The sequence below is a fragment of the Cheilinus undulatus genome, linkage group 15, assembly GCF_018320785.1.
Source record: "Cheilinus undulatus linkage group 15, ASM1832078v1, whole genome shotgun sequence".
In the NCBI taxonomy this organism is placed as follows: domain Eukaryota; kingdom Metazoa; phylum Chordata; class Actinopteri; order Labriformes; family Labridae; genus Cheilinus; species Cheilinus undulatus.
Genome location: NC_054879.1, coordinates 6737369 through 6752474, shown reverse-complemented (window position 1 = coordinate 6752474; position 15106 = coordinate 6737369). Strand labels below are relative to the sequence as shown.

The 15106-nt window shown below is 37.9% G+C and overlaps 1 protein-coding gene across 1 annotated transcript in view; it reads right to left on the bottom strand.

Annotated features, from left to right (window-relative positions):
* mrasa (muscle RAS oncogene homolog a) overlaps nt 1–2103 on the bottom strand; it is a 30437-nt gene extending 28334 nt beyond the window's left edge. Inside the window, exon 1 of the mRNA XM_041806895.1 lies at nt 1858–2103. The gene's annotated coding sequence lies outside the window, so the exon portion shown is untranslated. The remainder of the gene's footprint in view (nt 1–1857) is intronic.
* Nucleotides 2104–15106: the final 13003 nt, after the last annotated feature.

The following is a 15106-nucleotide window of genomic DNA, read 5'->3' as shown; positions in this document are numbered from 1 at the left end:
GCCCCTTCTTGTTGTCACTTTTTGCCACTTTTATCAATTTTTGCCACTTTTTACCCATTTAAGCTACGATTTTCTATTAAATACCTTTTTTTTTTTCTTTTTTTGCCCATTTTTTGCCACTTATTTTTTGTCACGTTTATCACCACTTCATGCCTATTTAAGCTATCTTTCGCCATTAAATACCACTTGTTCCCTTTTTTGTTGTCCATTTTTGCAACTTCATTTTGCTACTTTTTCCCCATTTTTGCCACTATTATCCCATTTTGCCCATTAAAGCTACTTTTTGCCATTAAATACCACTTGTTTCCTATGTTTTGCCACTCTTGACTGCTTTTTGCCCATTTTAGTCACTTTTCTCTCATTTTTTGCCATGTTTTGCTACTTTTGAATATTTTTTTTTCCTCCTTTAACTTATTTTTATTGCTACTTCAAGCTGTTTTTGACACTTTTCACCACTTAGATTATGGCTCTTGCGAAGGTTTTTTTTTTCAACAGTTTGGCTCTTTAGTTGAGCATGGTTGAGTAACACTGGTCTACACTATGTTAAAGGGGTGGGATACAATACGTTTATACTTCTTCCTGCTCTTCCTGTTATCGTTTCCATTTCATCACTTCATTATTTTTTAATTTTGTGTTTGTCTCTATGAATTTGTATGATAACTTTATTTTCTTTATGCTTTTTTAAACATGTTTGAAATAAACATTTCAATCAATCAGTCATTTAAAGCTAACTAAATGCGACTTATTAACTTGAGAGCAGAAAAACGAATTCAATTGCTTGTTATAAACTGATGCAAATGTTAAAAATAGTTCCGAATACTTTCTTTCAGAGAGTCAATTAAATACATATTTTAAACTACCCATTTGAAAATAAATTACTACATACAAATGCAGCTTAAAAAATAAAATGAAATGAAGATTCCCCTTTTTTACATAGCAATTCAATCCCGTAGTCAATAAGCATGTTAACAATTTCTACTTTTAGCATTAGGCCTGACGTCTATTTTGCATCATTAATTAGGCTATATAAGCAATATTATATATTACATAAGCAATTTTATACCATACTTGATTGGAAAATGTATCCATCTATCTTGATAACTCTTCCTAGTTAGGATGGCAGGATAAATAGGATCTGTCTCCAGACTGCTAAATTATCTGGTGATTTCACTTTGCTATTAATAGTGATTAACGCGTGTCTCTGTGTGTGTGTGTGTGTGCAGACTCTGTGTGTGTGTGTTTGAATGTGTAGACTGCCTGGTGCTTCTGAATGATCTCATCCTATGATTTGATACATGAAGAATCTCTCTGTTCTTTGTGTCCAGCGGTTAAACGTGCACTCTGCTTCAGTGCTGGACGCCACTGTCTGTACTGTACACAGCTGCGTTGGTGGGAAAAAAAAAACACGGTATATTTGGTTTAAAGACATTCTTCACTGACGAGAAGAGACAAGCAGTGTGTTTTTGTTTCGTCCTCACGGGAAAATGTTTGACACACGGAGGAAAGGCCCGTCAGTTAGTGCACGAGCGCCCGAATGGAAAACCCAACAGTAGCCGCCCCTAAATAACGGTTTTCGGTTGCTTCATCTTTCTCTTTAAGTTTGCAGCAAAAAGGAATTTCCGCAAACGGGCTACACTCGTTCAAATTCATAATAAAAACAAGCTAGTCTCCTTTGGCTGTTTCCCCCGCTGTCATTTAACGGAATACTGTGTTGACAGTTAGCTAGGCTACAGTAAGTTGTTGATACACTGAGAGTAGTTGGGAATTTTACACTGACACTAGGTGTTGCCAGCGCTGTCCGTGGGTACAGACGCCTGCATTCACGACCTCTTCTCTGTCAACATGAAAGCTACTTACCGATAGGAGCCTCGCTGTGGTGAACACAAAGAAACGTCCTCACACCGACATATTCCTCCTCATTCCTCTCGTTTCTTAGCTTCGGACCACCGCCGCCCTTTCACCACAGCCGGGAAGTGTGCTCCTCACATCTGCGAAACAATACGTTGAGTAGCTAATCTTTGTATTGCAACAGCTGATGCTAAAAATAGAAACGCCCAAAAGGGGTGAACGCCGTTTTCGAGAAAATATTAAGTCATAACGTATCAACCTTCAGTGTTTTATAGTATGTATATTAAAGAGTTGTAAAGAGTGGAACTGTTGTTATTCCTTGTACTAAGCTCTTTTTCATTTATACTCGGATATCTCAGCAAAAACGACAGAGAGTTCCCCTTTTAGTGAAATGGGCTGTCCCTTTATGTAGCGGACTTCTTTAAAGGGATAGTCCTGTCAAATTAGCCTTGCCAAAACTAAAGGAAGGCCAGATTTTCGGTGAAAAGCCTGACTTACAGAGAATTGGTATGATTAAGTAGCTATTATTAATTCGATTATAAGGATAAGAGTTCAGAGGTATTGACAGGTCGTTGAATTATCCCCATCAGCCCTATGAGGTCAGATTTTATCTCTTTTTTGCACATTTCTACTGCAACTCCTGCAACCCTTATAAACCATCTGCATTTGTTGTTCCGCAACAAAATAAGTTCCCAGGCTTTTGTTAGACCAGTAATCACTAACATACAAATAAAGAAGACAGCATTTCTTTTATACAGGTGCTGGAAAACTCAGCAACAGGTGAAGTACATTAAAGCTGCAAGGAAGCCAGGTTTATCAGTTTAGTACTTCATGTTGCAATCTATAACTCAACTATTTATCTGTTCTTCTGCTTTACTTTTTGCTTTTTTATCCTCAAAATGATTCCCCCATGCTCTTCTCAACCATTTCAGTGTCTTCTTTTCAATTACCATACACTATAAAAACTAGATGCTGCAGCAGCTAAAGGAAACACAGCTATAATGACTTCAGTAATTTACCTGTGGTTTTCCCACTGTGACTTTCGAGAAAGGACCCATAGGCAAGGCCGCCCATAAGGGGCATAAAGAGGGTAGCTTTCTGGGGTCCAGCCAAACTAGGGGGCCATGGTGGTCAGCAAAATCAGGGTAAGCTGTGACAATAACCACTCTTATCTAAGCAAAAAAAAAAATGTATTTATTTGTTTAAACTTTGGTACGATAGCCTCCTTAAAAATGTAATTCCTTAAAAAAGAAAAATTATCTTTTTATTGGTTACAATAATATGGAGGGGACACCAAACTAAATGATTAGGAAAGTGTGTCCGACTTCATAACTAAGCCACGATGTGCACAAATATCAAACGTCAAAAATAAAGTAAAAGAAATGCAGACAACTTTGATTGAAAATAACTGAATAATTTTAAAGAGACAATTGATAAGGGTGACAAGCAGCTAAACAGGGTTAAAATAGCAAAAAGAAGTGGCAAAATTGGGGGGGAAAGTGCAAAATTGGGCAAATAGGATAGAAAAAAGAAAAATTGGTTAAAAGTGTCAAAAAGAGCTGGAAAAAATGGGCAAAAACAGTAAAAAAAGGGTTCAAAATGGCAAAAGAAGCAGAGACATTGGGTAAAAACTGGCAAAATGGGTTAAAAATGGCAAAGAAGATGCAAACAAGACCAAAAAGCAGAAAATAGGTTAAAAGTAGCAAAAGATGCAAAGAGGGCGAAAAGCAACAAAACTGACTACACGTGGCAAAAAGTGGAAAACAATTAAGGGCAAAAAGCAGTAAAAAAGGTAAAAGGTAACAAAAAGAGGTGGCAAAAATGGGCCTTTATTTTACAGAAAATGGGTTAAAAGTGGTAAAAAAAAAATAAACAAGGGCAACAATCAACAAGAAATGTGTTGAAATTATCAACAACAAGAGACAAAAAATTATTTAAAGTGGGAAAAATTGGAAAACAACAAAGGACAAAAAGCAGCAACAAAACTACTCGAAAAGTGTCACAAAGAAGTAGCAAAATGGGTAGAAAAAGTGTTGAAATGAGTTAAAATGTTGCAGGAATAAATCATTTCAACCTTAGAACCCAATCAAAGTTTGATATTTTTCAGCTCCAAAATGAGGAAACTGTTAGCCAGGATGCTACTCATCCAATACACATGCTCTGATATCATCAATAAATCACAGCTGAGGAGGGATCCTTCTTTGGATTTTTTCAGGGGCCAAGACAAAATATTTTCATCTGCCAAAAGCAGGGGTTTGGTAGGGAAGGTTTGGGAAACACTGTTGTTGGGCATGTTCATATAAAGACAAGCAGGCTTAATTTCACAGCAGCATATTCATTCATCAAAGATTATGAAAGAAGATATTTTTATCAAATTTCTCTTTTTTACCTATCTTTTTTGCATAATAATTTGAGGCTTTTTATTTTCTTTCTTTAGTTTTTTGTCTTTATTGGAGCAATAGGACAGAAGATAGAGTTAGAATCAGGCATGAGAAAGAGTGAGATGACACATAAAATATAGTGATTAAGCTCCTTCATATTTATTGTTTGTCTTTTTGTCTGATCATAAAGGTGATTTTATACCTATCCCCGCTGAAGTCTAATTTATAACAAGTGTGTTTGCCTCTAAAATCAGAGCAAAGGTAAAGTGGTGTTAGAGAAAGAGGTTGGTGATATGAGAGAAGATGCTGTTGCATGGAGAGAAAATATTTGCATGCACCAACAGATCAGTGCAGATGAAATAAAGATATTTCTACTTACACACGTCTTAATTACTTCTGAGAAATCCCACTGTGATGTCAAATCATCCTCAGTCACAGGTTGGTCAATTAAAACAATGCAAATATCAACTAAAGATAAGCTGTCAGTCGGTTTAACTGTTGTTATCAAACATAAACAGAGACCTGATGATCAATGACAGGGCAGAGTTCAGGAAAGAGCAGGTCTGTGTTCTGACATTTATATTGACTCATGCATTATTGATTAAATATAAATATATATAGCAGCAGGGTATTAAATAGGATCACATACAGTAATACACAAGTGCTAGATAATGCTCAGACCATGGAAAACTCCTGATCTGAGCACACTGGCACATTACTGGCAAGACTGTTTCTGATGAAGCAGTCCATTAACCATCAGTGTGTGAAGCGAGAAGGAGAGAGATGTAAATAATTCAATTGAAATGAGGAAGAGTGTGCTTGATATGAGTTTACCTCTGTAAATAATCCAAGCAGAACTCACATTACTGTATGAGTGCTGGGAAATGAAGTGATCGCTCTCCTCATTGTTCGCTTTTTCTGGACAAATATGTGCTGGGGTGGATAAATGCACAGGTTAGCCAAGGCTGCAGCCTAGGGGCCCTACCTACGCAAGGGTAGAACACTAGGGTCTCTGAGGCCATTTAAAGTTACGTCAGAGGAAAAAGACAGTATTGGAAATATTTATTTATTAAATTAGCACCAGATTGGTTGGATATAAAGGGCCGCATGTAGCCTACTAAATCAGCAGCTGGCCTCAGTTTTGTTTTCAAATAACATCATCACTTTCACTGTGGTGAAATGTCAGAGAGAAAATATGAAAAGCTAAAGCTGTTACCAGTCTGCAGATGCACTTAAACAGCATTTTCCCCGCAGCATTATTGGTTGCTAAAGGCTCTTATGATAAATGTGCATAGTCTGCTAGTGGGCCTTAAGTGTGAGCTACAGTGTAATATACCTAGTGTGCTTTTATGCACCAAATGACTTCTTCTTGTTATGCCCCACAAAAGAATATCCCATAGGTGCCCATGACTGCACTAATCCCCCACTGAGCCTGTGCTTGCATGGACAAACAGGCCGTTACTCTGCTGATTCTTAACCTCCTAAGATCCTGCATGCACTTATGCTCATAGGAGGGCATTATATTTTTGCTTTCCTACTACATAATAAATTTCTGCTGCTAATTTTTTTAGATAATTGTTATTTGCCTGAATGCTGAAAGAATTGCTGTGAAATTTTCAAGAAATTTTATGAAAATTTTGGGAATATGTCTATTTATTTTTGAAAGCTTCACTGGAGGTTTTGGGGGAAGTTCATTTTGACATTTCTAGGCATTTTCATTTGAATTTGTTTCTAAGTTTGGGGAAATTTGTTTGGAAACTTTTAGGCATTTTTATGAAAATTGAACAGATTAAACAGATTTTTTGGGGGGGGGATTTTTTTGGCAATTTTGTTGTTGATGTCCTATGAAATTTCAATATTTTTTGTGAAAATTTCTAGGGATTTTGGGAAATGCATGAGTACATCTGGGGGGATTTGATATGATTTTTTGGGGGGTGTGGGCTGCTTTGAAATTTTGGGTTATTCATTTTTTAAAAATCAGGAAATTGCTTTGATTTTTTTCTTTAGAGAAATGTTTAGTCTTTTGATAAATTTTCAATGAAAAATATAAAGAATAATAGAAATTCTGAGGAAGTTATTATGGGATACTTTGAAAAGATGTTGAAGTATTTTCAGAGAAATTTTAGTTTATTTATTTGAAATTTAAGGGAATTTGTGTGGATTTGGAATGTTTCCAATAAATTCTGAGTTTTACTTATCCAAATAAGTGGGAGAAATGTAAACTGCACTCCAAGCAAAAGCTCAAGTTTCAAGAGGTTAAATACATTTTGGGTATGCATATCTTTCTCTTTTGAATGTTGGAGATTGTAGCAAATAGAAATAAAAGAAATGTTCATCAGTGCGATATATTTTATTGATCAAAAAGCTTTAATTAGCTGTCAGGGTTATTTATTCCAGTTGATACAAAATCCCTCAAAAGGTGAGTGATGGTACCCGTTTAGCTTGGCACCAGATGTGAACAGCACAACAGCTGGGGTCAAATGGACAAGCCTATGTCTGAGCTGTCTGGTTTCACCCAAGTATGAAGGTCCATTTATCAAGAGAGTTTTGAGACTTGAGTTCATGTCCAGTCATTGACTTCCATCTTGCGTGTCATTCCTCACTCATCTTTGATTTTTTTTACTCTGTTTACTGTTGGATTCAAGACATTATATCAAAGATTTTTTCAGCTTTTTCCTTTATTTGGAGAGGAATTGACTGATTAGGAATCAAGAAGAGAGCAAGGAATGACATACAGGAGAGGAGATCAGTTTTAAATTTGGACTGTCCGTTTGGAAAACCAGCTGGGATGCGACCTAACCACTCTGCCATCTGCACTCCTGGGATATTTTTAAATGCATAAAGGTGTAAAAAAGCAATAACATTCTGTATAACGATTAGATCTTGAAGTTAGTCTTTTCTGCTTATTTTGTCCAACACTTTCTTTGTAATGTCACTTTATTGGGTAGCAAAAATCATGACACTATTTTCTTCAAATTTTCAATCATAACCTTTGTTTATTTTTAATAAATTATAATGTAATTAGTTTACTATTATTTTTAATGATAAATGGGGCAGATTGGATTTGAGATGGAACAAAAGATGTGGTTATACAAAGCGATGGGGACATGTCCTCCAAAATAAAAGCACATCATTGACTTTTGCCACAGTTTCTTCAGGGAGACATCCACAACCCACTAAAAATGGCTTTGCAGCCCACTTTTGGGTCCCAGCCCACCAGTCAAGAACCACGGCCTTAGGGTATTTGAGTATTTAGAATGACTTGACCTTGTCTACTACTTATTATGTAATTATGAAATAATGGTAATCAATGCAACAAAAACAACAACAGCAATTTTTATATGTGCAGTGGAGGAAAGCTCGTGGATGTTTCAGACTGTGGCTTAATATTCTTGACAGAATTTGGCCATCAGAGAAACTAATTGAGGAAATGAAAAGAGCATGTTGACCAAAGATGCATGTTCTCATGCAACAACAATAACCCCAAATCACTTTAGAGGGCATTGTAGCCTTCAGTGTGTGAGTGTCTGGAAATGAGATCCTGTTTCATACAGACAGGCGTCTTGTATGGCAGCCTCTCCAATCAGTTTGTGAGGGTTTGAGTGGACGACTGTTTACATGAAAGTGATTAGAGTGATCTGAAGACTGCAAATGCCATTAAAGAGCCATCAATGTTAGAACCAATTTAGGCTGACTACTGAAGCATTCTTCCAGCATGAAGTGCACACAGCAGAAGCTGATGTTGACAATCAAACACAGTATCATATCTTAACAGTCTAACAGGTTTCATGGCTGTCGTTTTTTTTTTTTTTTTTAAGTTAAAAAGCAGTACAGGAGTAGGGGGCGCTGGTCCAAGGCCTGGATCCACATGGTGTTCTGGTTTTGACAGAAAAGAAATAGGAGTTGCAGAAGCAGAAAATAACAATGAAAATGATTCAAGGTGAATTTCTTGTTTAAACTTTTTTTCCAGCTGCATGATGCCAGTACAGATCTTGCACTGTCTTTGCACTCACCAAGCCTCCTTCTCCAAAATTAAAAGTAGTAGTATGGGAGTAGAGGGTAATAATTGTCACCACTCTAATTGCAGGTTCACACACCTGGTGCTGTTTACACCACATTCCAAATTATTATGCAAATTGGATTTTAGTTTCACAAACATTACATTTTTTGTTTTTCAATGAAACTCATGGATGGTTTTGTGTCTCAGGGCTCTCTGGGTCACTGAAATTAATCTCAGACATGATAATAAGTTTGCCAGGTGAGCTCAATTAAAGGAAAGCTACTTAAGAAGGATGTTCCACATTATCAACAGGCCACAGGTTTCAGCTATATGGGAAAGATAAAGGATCTCTCTGCTGCCAAAAAGCATCAAGAAGTGTAATCTCTTGGACCAGGTATGAAAACATTAGATATTTCAGGAAAACTTAAGCATGATCATCGTATTGTGAATAAATTTGTGGCTTATTCAGAGCACAGACGGGTTCCTGCAGATAAAGGCATAATGAGGACGGTTTCTGCCAGACAAATTCATCAGATTTAGAGAGCAGCTGCTAAAATGCCATTACAAAGCAAACAGGTATTCAAAGCTGCTGGTGACTCTGGAGTCCCACATACTTCAAGGTGTAGGATCCTCCAGAGGCTTGCAGTTGTGCATAAACCTACTATTCAGCCCCCTCTAGCCAATGCTTAAGCAGAAATGGTTGCAGTGGGCCCAGAAATACATGAAGACTCATTTTCAAACAGTCTTGTTTGCTGATAAGTGCCATGCAACCCTGGATGGTCCAGATGGAGGAGTAGTGGATGGTTGGTGGATGGTCACCATGTCCCAACAAGGCTGTGACGTCAGCAAGGAGGGGGCGGATTCATGTTTTGGGCTGGAATCATGGGAAGAGAACTGGTAGACCCCTTTAGGGTCCCTGAAAGTGTGAAAATGACCTTCTGACCGACCACTTTCTTCCATGGTACAAAAAGAAGAACAGTGCCTTCAGTAGCAAAATTATCTTCTTGCATGACAATGCACCATCTCATGCTGCAAAGAATACCTCTGTGTCCTTAACTGCTATGGGCATAAAAGGAGAGAAACTCACTTTGGAATCTGGTGTAGTACATTTAATTCCCCACTCTTTTCCTCCTTGTTTCCTGTCTTTCTTTTGCTGTATAGTCAAATTAAGGCCAAAAATAGCCCCAAAAAGTGGTATGGGAGGTGCTGCATGACTGCTCAGATCTAAACCCTAAGTGGAATCTCTTTCAAGCTGTACTTGAGCTAAATACTTATGCCAGCATTCCAACATACACTTATGACTGCTTAAATAAGGTATGTTTACAGGGTAATGTTTACCTTGTTCACATCTTAGGTAAGCACATTAGCATGCTAACATTTGCTAATTGGCAAATTCTTGATCCTCTTACTTTTCTTTTTGGGCCAGAACTAATCTCTGAACTGAATTTAACATGAGCTGTTGTCAAGAGAGGAGGTACAAACGTTACATCATCTGGGAGTCATAGATACCTGAGCAAAATTTCATAGCAATCCACTGTGCTATCATAAATTTGGACTAAAGTAAACACACTATCAGTAGATCAAACTTTAGTGTGTTATAAAGCACTCAGCTGAGTGAAATTCAAATGCAAACCTCAAGATTATGACAACTTGAAGGCAGGCTTCCTTATCTTCAAAGGGGTCAGCGTGCTTTAACACATTTTAACACAGAGGCACATTTTACTTTTCTAGTGTAATAATTGAGGATTTAAAGGCTTCCTCTGTTTGACGTCAGCCTCTATTGATTTGGGCTTTGGAGGACTTGTAGGACCCAATCAAGAGGTGTTGAATTGATTCGCTGAGTTATTGATTTGCACATTCATTGAGAGGTCACTCCACTGGATTGGATGGGCAAGTTGATAGGATCTTAATTTGAGAATTGATTGCATTGTGACTCACATGTACTCTTGATTTTTCTTAAGACAACGTCTGTGGTTTAAGGGCAGGGGTCAGATGGAGTGATGGCAGCCCTGCATGTACAATCATAGACATCTAAATACACACTGATTTAAAGTAAATGCCATGTGTGATTGTTTTATTCTCTCTGGAGTCCATATACGTATGCATTAGTGTTAATATGGGTAATATGGGTCCTCATGTGCATTCACAGTGTTAATCATGTGCACATTTGAAAGTGTGTTTGACAATCAGAGTCAGGATCATTAAGCAACACTGACGTCAATGCATGCTTGTGCTCTTGTGTGCTTTGATGAAGTGATACCTTGAATACATATGTGTGCTCACACATTCACATGTTAAAAACAACAAACTCAATTCAATGCACATCCATGTCAAGCACATGCCCCCTTTGACCTCAATGTATTGGATGCTGTCCTCCAATTGGACTCAATTGGCACTTGTGCAATGACATCTCAGGTCATTTAAAGATCATGATTCTGCAAGTTGAATGTATTTTTGATTACAGCATAAAGGTACACTGGTCTGTTAATGTCCAATTTGAGTGACATAATCCTCTTGAGAAGGCTAAGAGCAGAGAAATGCAAGTGGAAGTGATCATCCCATGAAAACAATATGATGACAATATGATATAAGCTTTTAACATATGCCTACAGCCAGTTTAATCATCTCTAACTTTATGGGAATATGTTTTATCTGAATGTGCTGTGTGCAAACAGCTAAAAATAGCGTTAATGCTCATTGGATATCATATGACTGACATATCTCCACAAGAAACATCAATTTCCTCATACTGCCTATCCCATTTGGTGTTTTGGGGGTACTGGAACCAGTTTCAGGTGACCTGACACAGCAGATGGACTGTTTAAATTATCCACTGCAAGGATATAGTTCACATTTATCTGGAAACACTCCCATAGAAAGTGTTTGGGAAGGACAGGACCTTCTCAGAAGGTGATTGGAGGAACATTCTGTTTGTCACAGTCGTGACCAATCAGAGCCAGGAGACAAAATGACGCGCCATACACGTGATACTCTTGAGCTGACAGGCTACCGCTGCCATAAATTACTAATGGCATGGAAAGGATTTTTCCAACAGGGGATTTGAAACGGGAACCTTTTGCTGTAAGGCAGTAGTGCTAACCACTGTACCACCATGGAGCCCCACTAAAGAAACAAATATTTCACTAACAAACTGACCATACTTTAGCTGTTAGAATTATTAATTATGGCCCTTTTATCTCATTATCACCCCAGATTCTAATGCTAATTTTGCAGCATTCTGTTATCTCAGTCATGGCTCTTTTTGCTTTTTTCCTCACAGATTCTTATCATTATTATTGACATTATAGCCATATCCTACAAAATGGAAGATATGTTGATAGCCATGACAGCCATGAATTTGTCTTCTATTTGCTGTTTGGTTGTTTCTCTTGTCCCTCTTCCTGGGTTCACTTCCTACATCTTTCCAAATGCAGTGCAATTTAAATAGAATAAAGGACTGAATAATAGAATAAAAGGGTTAAATAGAACAGAACAGAACACTAAAGATCTGAAATTAAAGGAATAGTATATAAGATAGCAAATATACTGTATAGAAGCCACAAGTATTAAAGAGAAGAGAAGAGAAGAGAAGAGAAGAGAAGAGAAGAGAAGAGAAGAGAAGAGAAGAGAAGAGAAGAGAAGAGAAGAGATGAGTTGGTATGCTTAAGATCTGAAATTAAAGGAATAATATGAAAAGTAGCAAATATAGTATGGAAGCCACAAATATAGAATGAAATACATCACAGTAAAAAGAAAAGCAAATATTGAATAGAATAGAATTGCAAATATCTAATCTAATCTAATCTAATCTAATCTAATCTAATAAGATATAATATAACATAGTATAGAATAACATAATATTATATTATATCATATATCATATCATATTATAATAACATAATATAATATGATATGATATGATATGATATGATATATCATATCATATCATATTATATTATGTTATTTCATATCATATCACATCATAGAATAGATTAGAATATATTAGAATAGAATACAATAGAATGTAGTAAAATAGAATAGAATGGGCATTCCTCAGTTGTTGCTCCTTTACACACACATTACACACATGGAGAGATTCTCGCTTCCATCCCCTCTCGTCTGTTTCCATGGAGACAGTAGTGAGCTCTCTCTTTCCATCTGTCTTGATCCAATACATATGCACACACACATGCATGCACACACAGCTGATGAATTTTTCAGTTTCACCAGATTAGTCAGCATACTGTAATGATGGTGATAGCTAACAAAAGGCCAACGGACTGCTCTCAGTGTCACTCTCTGAGTTTTGCATCTATAGCTATTGCTTCTGTATTCTAAATCTTGAACATTCATATTGTTAGTGAGGACTTGATTATTTAGAATTGCATGGATAATATTGATCTTTAATTCATGTGCAAGCCAGACGAGAGTAAACAGTGCACAGTGAACAGACGGCGATGAGGGGCTGACATTAAAAATGTACTTTATGATAAAATCATCACTGATGACTGTGGTCTGTACCACGTATTTTAAGTCTTTATAATGGCTCTTATCTATGCAGGAGTGTTTTTCCATTTTGTTTTCCCAGCAGAATGTTAAAACTGAAGACTTCCCTATCAGCATCGCACTGCGTTCCACATTATTATGCAAACAGGATTTTAGTGTAATAAACATTCCATTTTTTGTTTTTCATTTAAACTCATGGATGGTGTTGTGTCTCAGGGATCTTTGGGTCACTGAAATCAATCTCAGACATGATAGTAAGTTTGCCAGGTGAGCTCAATTAAAGGAAAACTACTTAAGACGGACGTTTCACATTATTAAGCAGGCCACAGGTTTTAGCAATATGGGAAAGAAAAAAGATCTCTCTGCTGCTGAAAAGCCTCGAATAGTGCAATCCCTAGGACCAGGTATGAAAACTTTAGATATTTCAGGAAAACTTAAGCATGATCATCGTACTGTGAATAAATTTGTGGCTGATTCAGAGCACAGACAGGTTCCTGCAGATAAAGGCATAATGAAGGAGGTTTCTGCCAGATAAATTCATCAGATTTAGAGAGCAGCTGCTAAAATACCATTACAAAGCAGCAGACAGGTATCCGAAGCTGCTGGTGCCTCTGGAGTTCTACCAACCTCAAGGTGTAGGATCCTCCAGAGGCTTGCAGTCATGTATAAACCTACTATTCAGTCCCCCCTAACCAATGCTCACAAGCAGAAATGGTTGCAGTGGGCCCAGAAATACATGAAGACTCATTTTCAAACAGTCTTGTTGACTGATGAGTGCCGTGCAACCCTGGATGGTTTAGATTGAGGAGTAGTGGATGGTTGGTGGATGGCCACCATGTCCCAACAAGGCTGTGACGTCAGCAAGGAGGGGGCGGATTCATGTTTTGGGCCGGAATCATGGGGAGAGAACTGGTAGACCCCTTTAGGGTCCCTGCAGGTGTGAAAATGACCTTGGCAAAGCATATAGAGTCTCTGACTGACCACTTTCTTCCATGGTACAAAAAGAAGAACCAGGCCTTCAGTAGCAAAATTAACTTCATGCATGCCAATGCTCCATCTCATGCTGCAAAGAATCCCTCTGTGTCATTGGCTGCTATGGGCATAAAAGCAGAGAAACTCATGGTGTGGCCCCCATCCTCCCCTGACCTCAACCCTACTGAGAACCTTTGGAGCATCCTCAAGCTAAAGATCTATGAGGGTGGGAGGCAGTTCACATCAAAACAGCAGCTCTGGGAGGATATTCTGACATCCTGCAAAGAAATTCAAGCAGAAACTCTCCAAAAACTCACAAGTTCAGTGGATGCAAGAATAGTGAAGGTGCTATCAAAGAAGGGCTCCTAATATATAACTTTGCCTGTTAAGATGTTTTTGATTGAAATAGCTTTGATTTCAGTAAATATAACCTCCCAATGCTGCAAATTCAACAAATGACCATTTTCAGTTCTTTACAACCTATAAAATGTTTTGAAACTCTGCTTTGCGTAATAATGTGGAACAGTGCAATTTGAGTTTTTTATAATTTTTTAAAGTTATCATTGGGAGGTTTGTTGTATGGAATTTAAATTATGCTCTAATTATTGATGACTTGAAAACTATACTGACTGTCATCTGTATCGACTATTTAGGAAAATCAGAGAAAAATATCATTTGTATAATATTTTGGAATGCAGTGTAGTTAATACCAGTATGTTATAATATCAGAAAATAATATTGAGTGAATTAGTTAATGTATATAATGAGTTAGCCTGGGAAAACATGCCAGGTGCCCATAGAGGCACAGCTGCCACCAGAAGCTGACCTTTCCCATCCCAGCTCTCCTGAGCACATCAACATTGGACACATAGACTTCCCAGTGATACCCAAAAATGTATGGAAGGGACACAAAGGAGTCCAGCCGGCATCTCTGGCCATCGGTCAGAGTCCAGGCCAGGAGGTAAAAAGACCAAAAGAGTTTAGTTTGCAGATGCCCTGAGTGCCACATTTCCTTGCAAAGCAAACCCTCCATGCACAAGGCCAAGTCTGAGGTTGATCTCAGCCTCCCTAGATAGGTGTACTGCTCCACAGCTTCCATGCTCTCACCATCCACAGCCTATGATCTGATGGCAGCACCCAAAGTATCCTTGAATGCTTGCATCTTTGTTTTGGCCCATGAGATATTTCAAATCTTATGCAGCCATTTAACCGCAGCCCGTGGCCATCATGGCAACAGTTAAACACACATAAACAAGCTCAATGTGCAAACAGTTTGAAGCAAGGGGCTGTAGATGCTAGCAGACTCACAACATCCTCAACACCCTCTGTCAAGAAATGCATGCTGTCAATGAGATGACAGCGCCATGTCTGTTGTACAACATTGCAATTGCACTGAGAG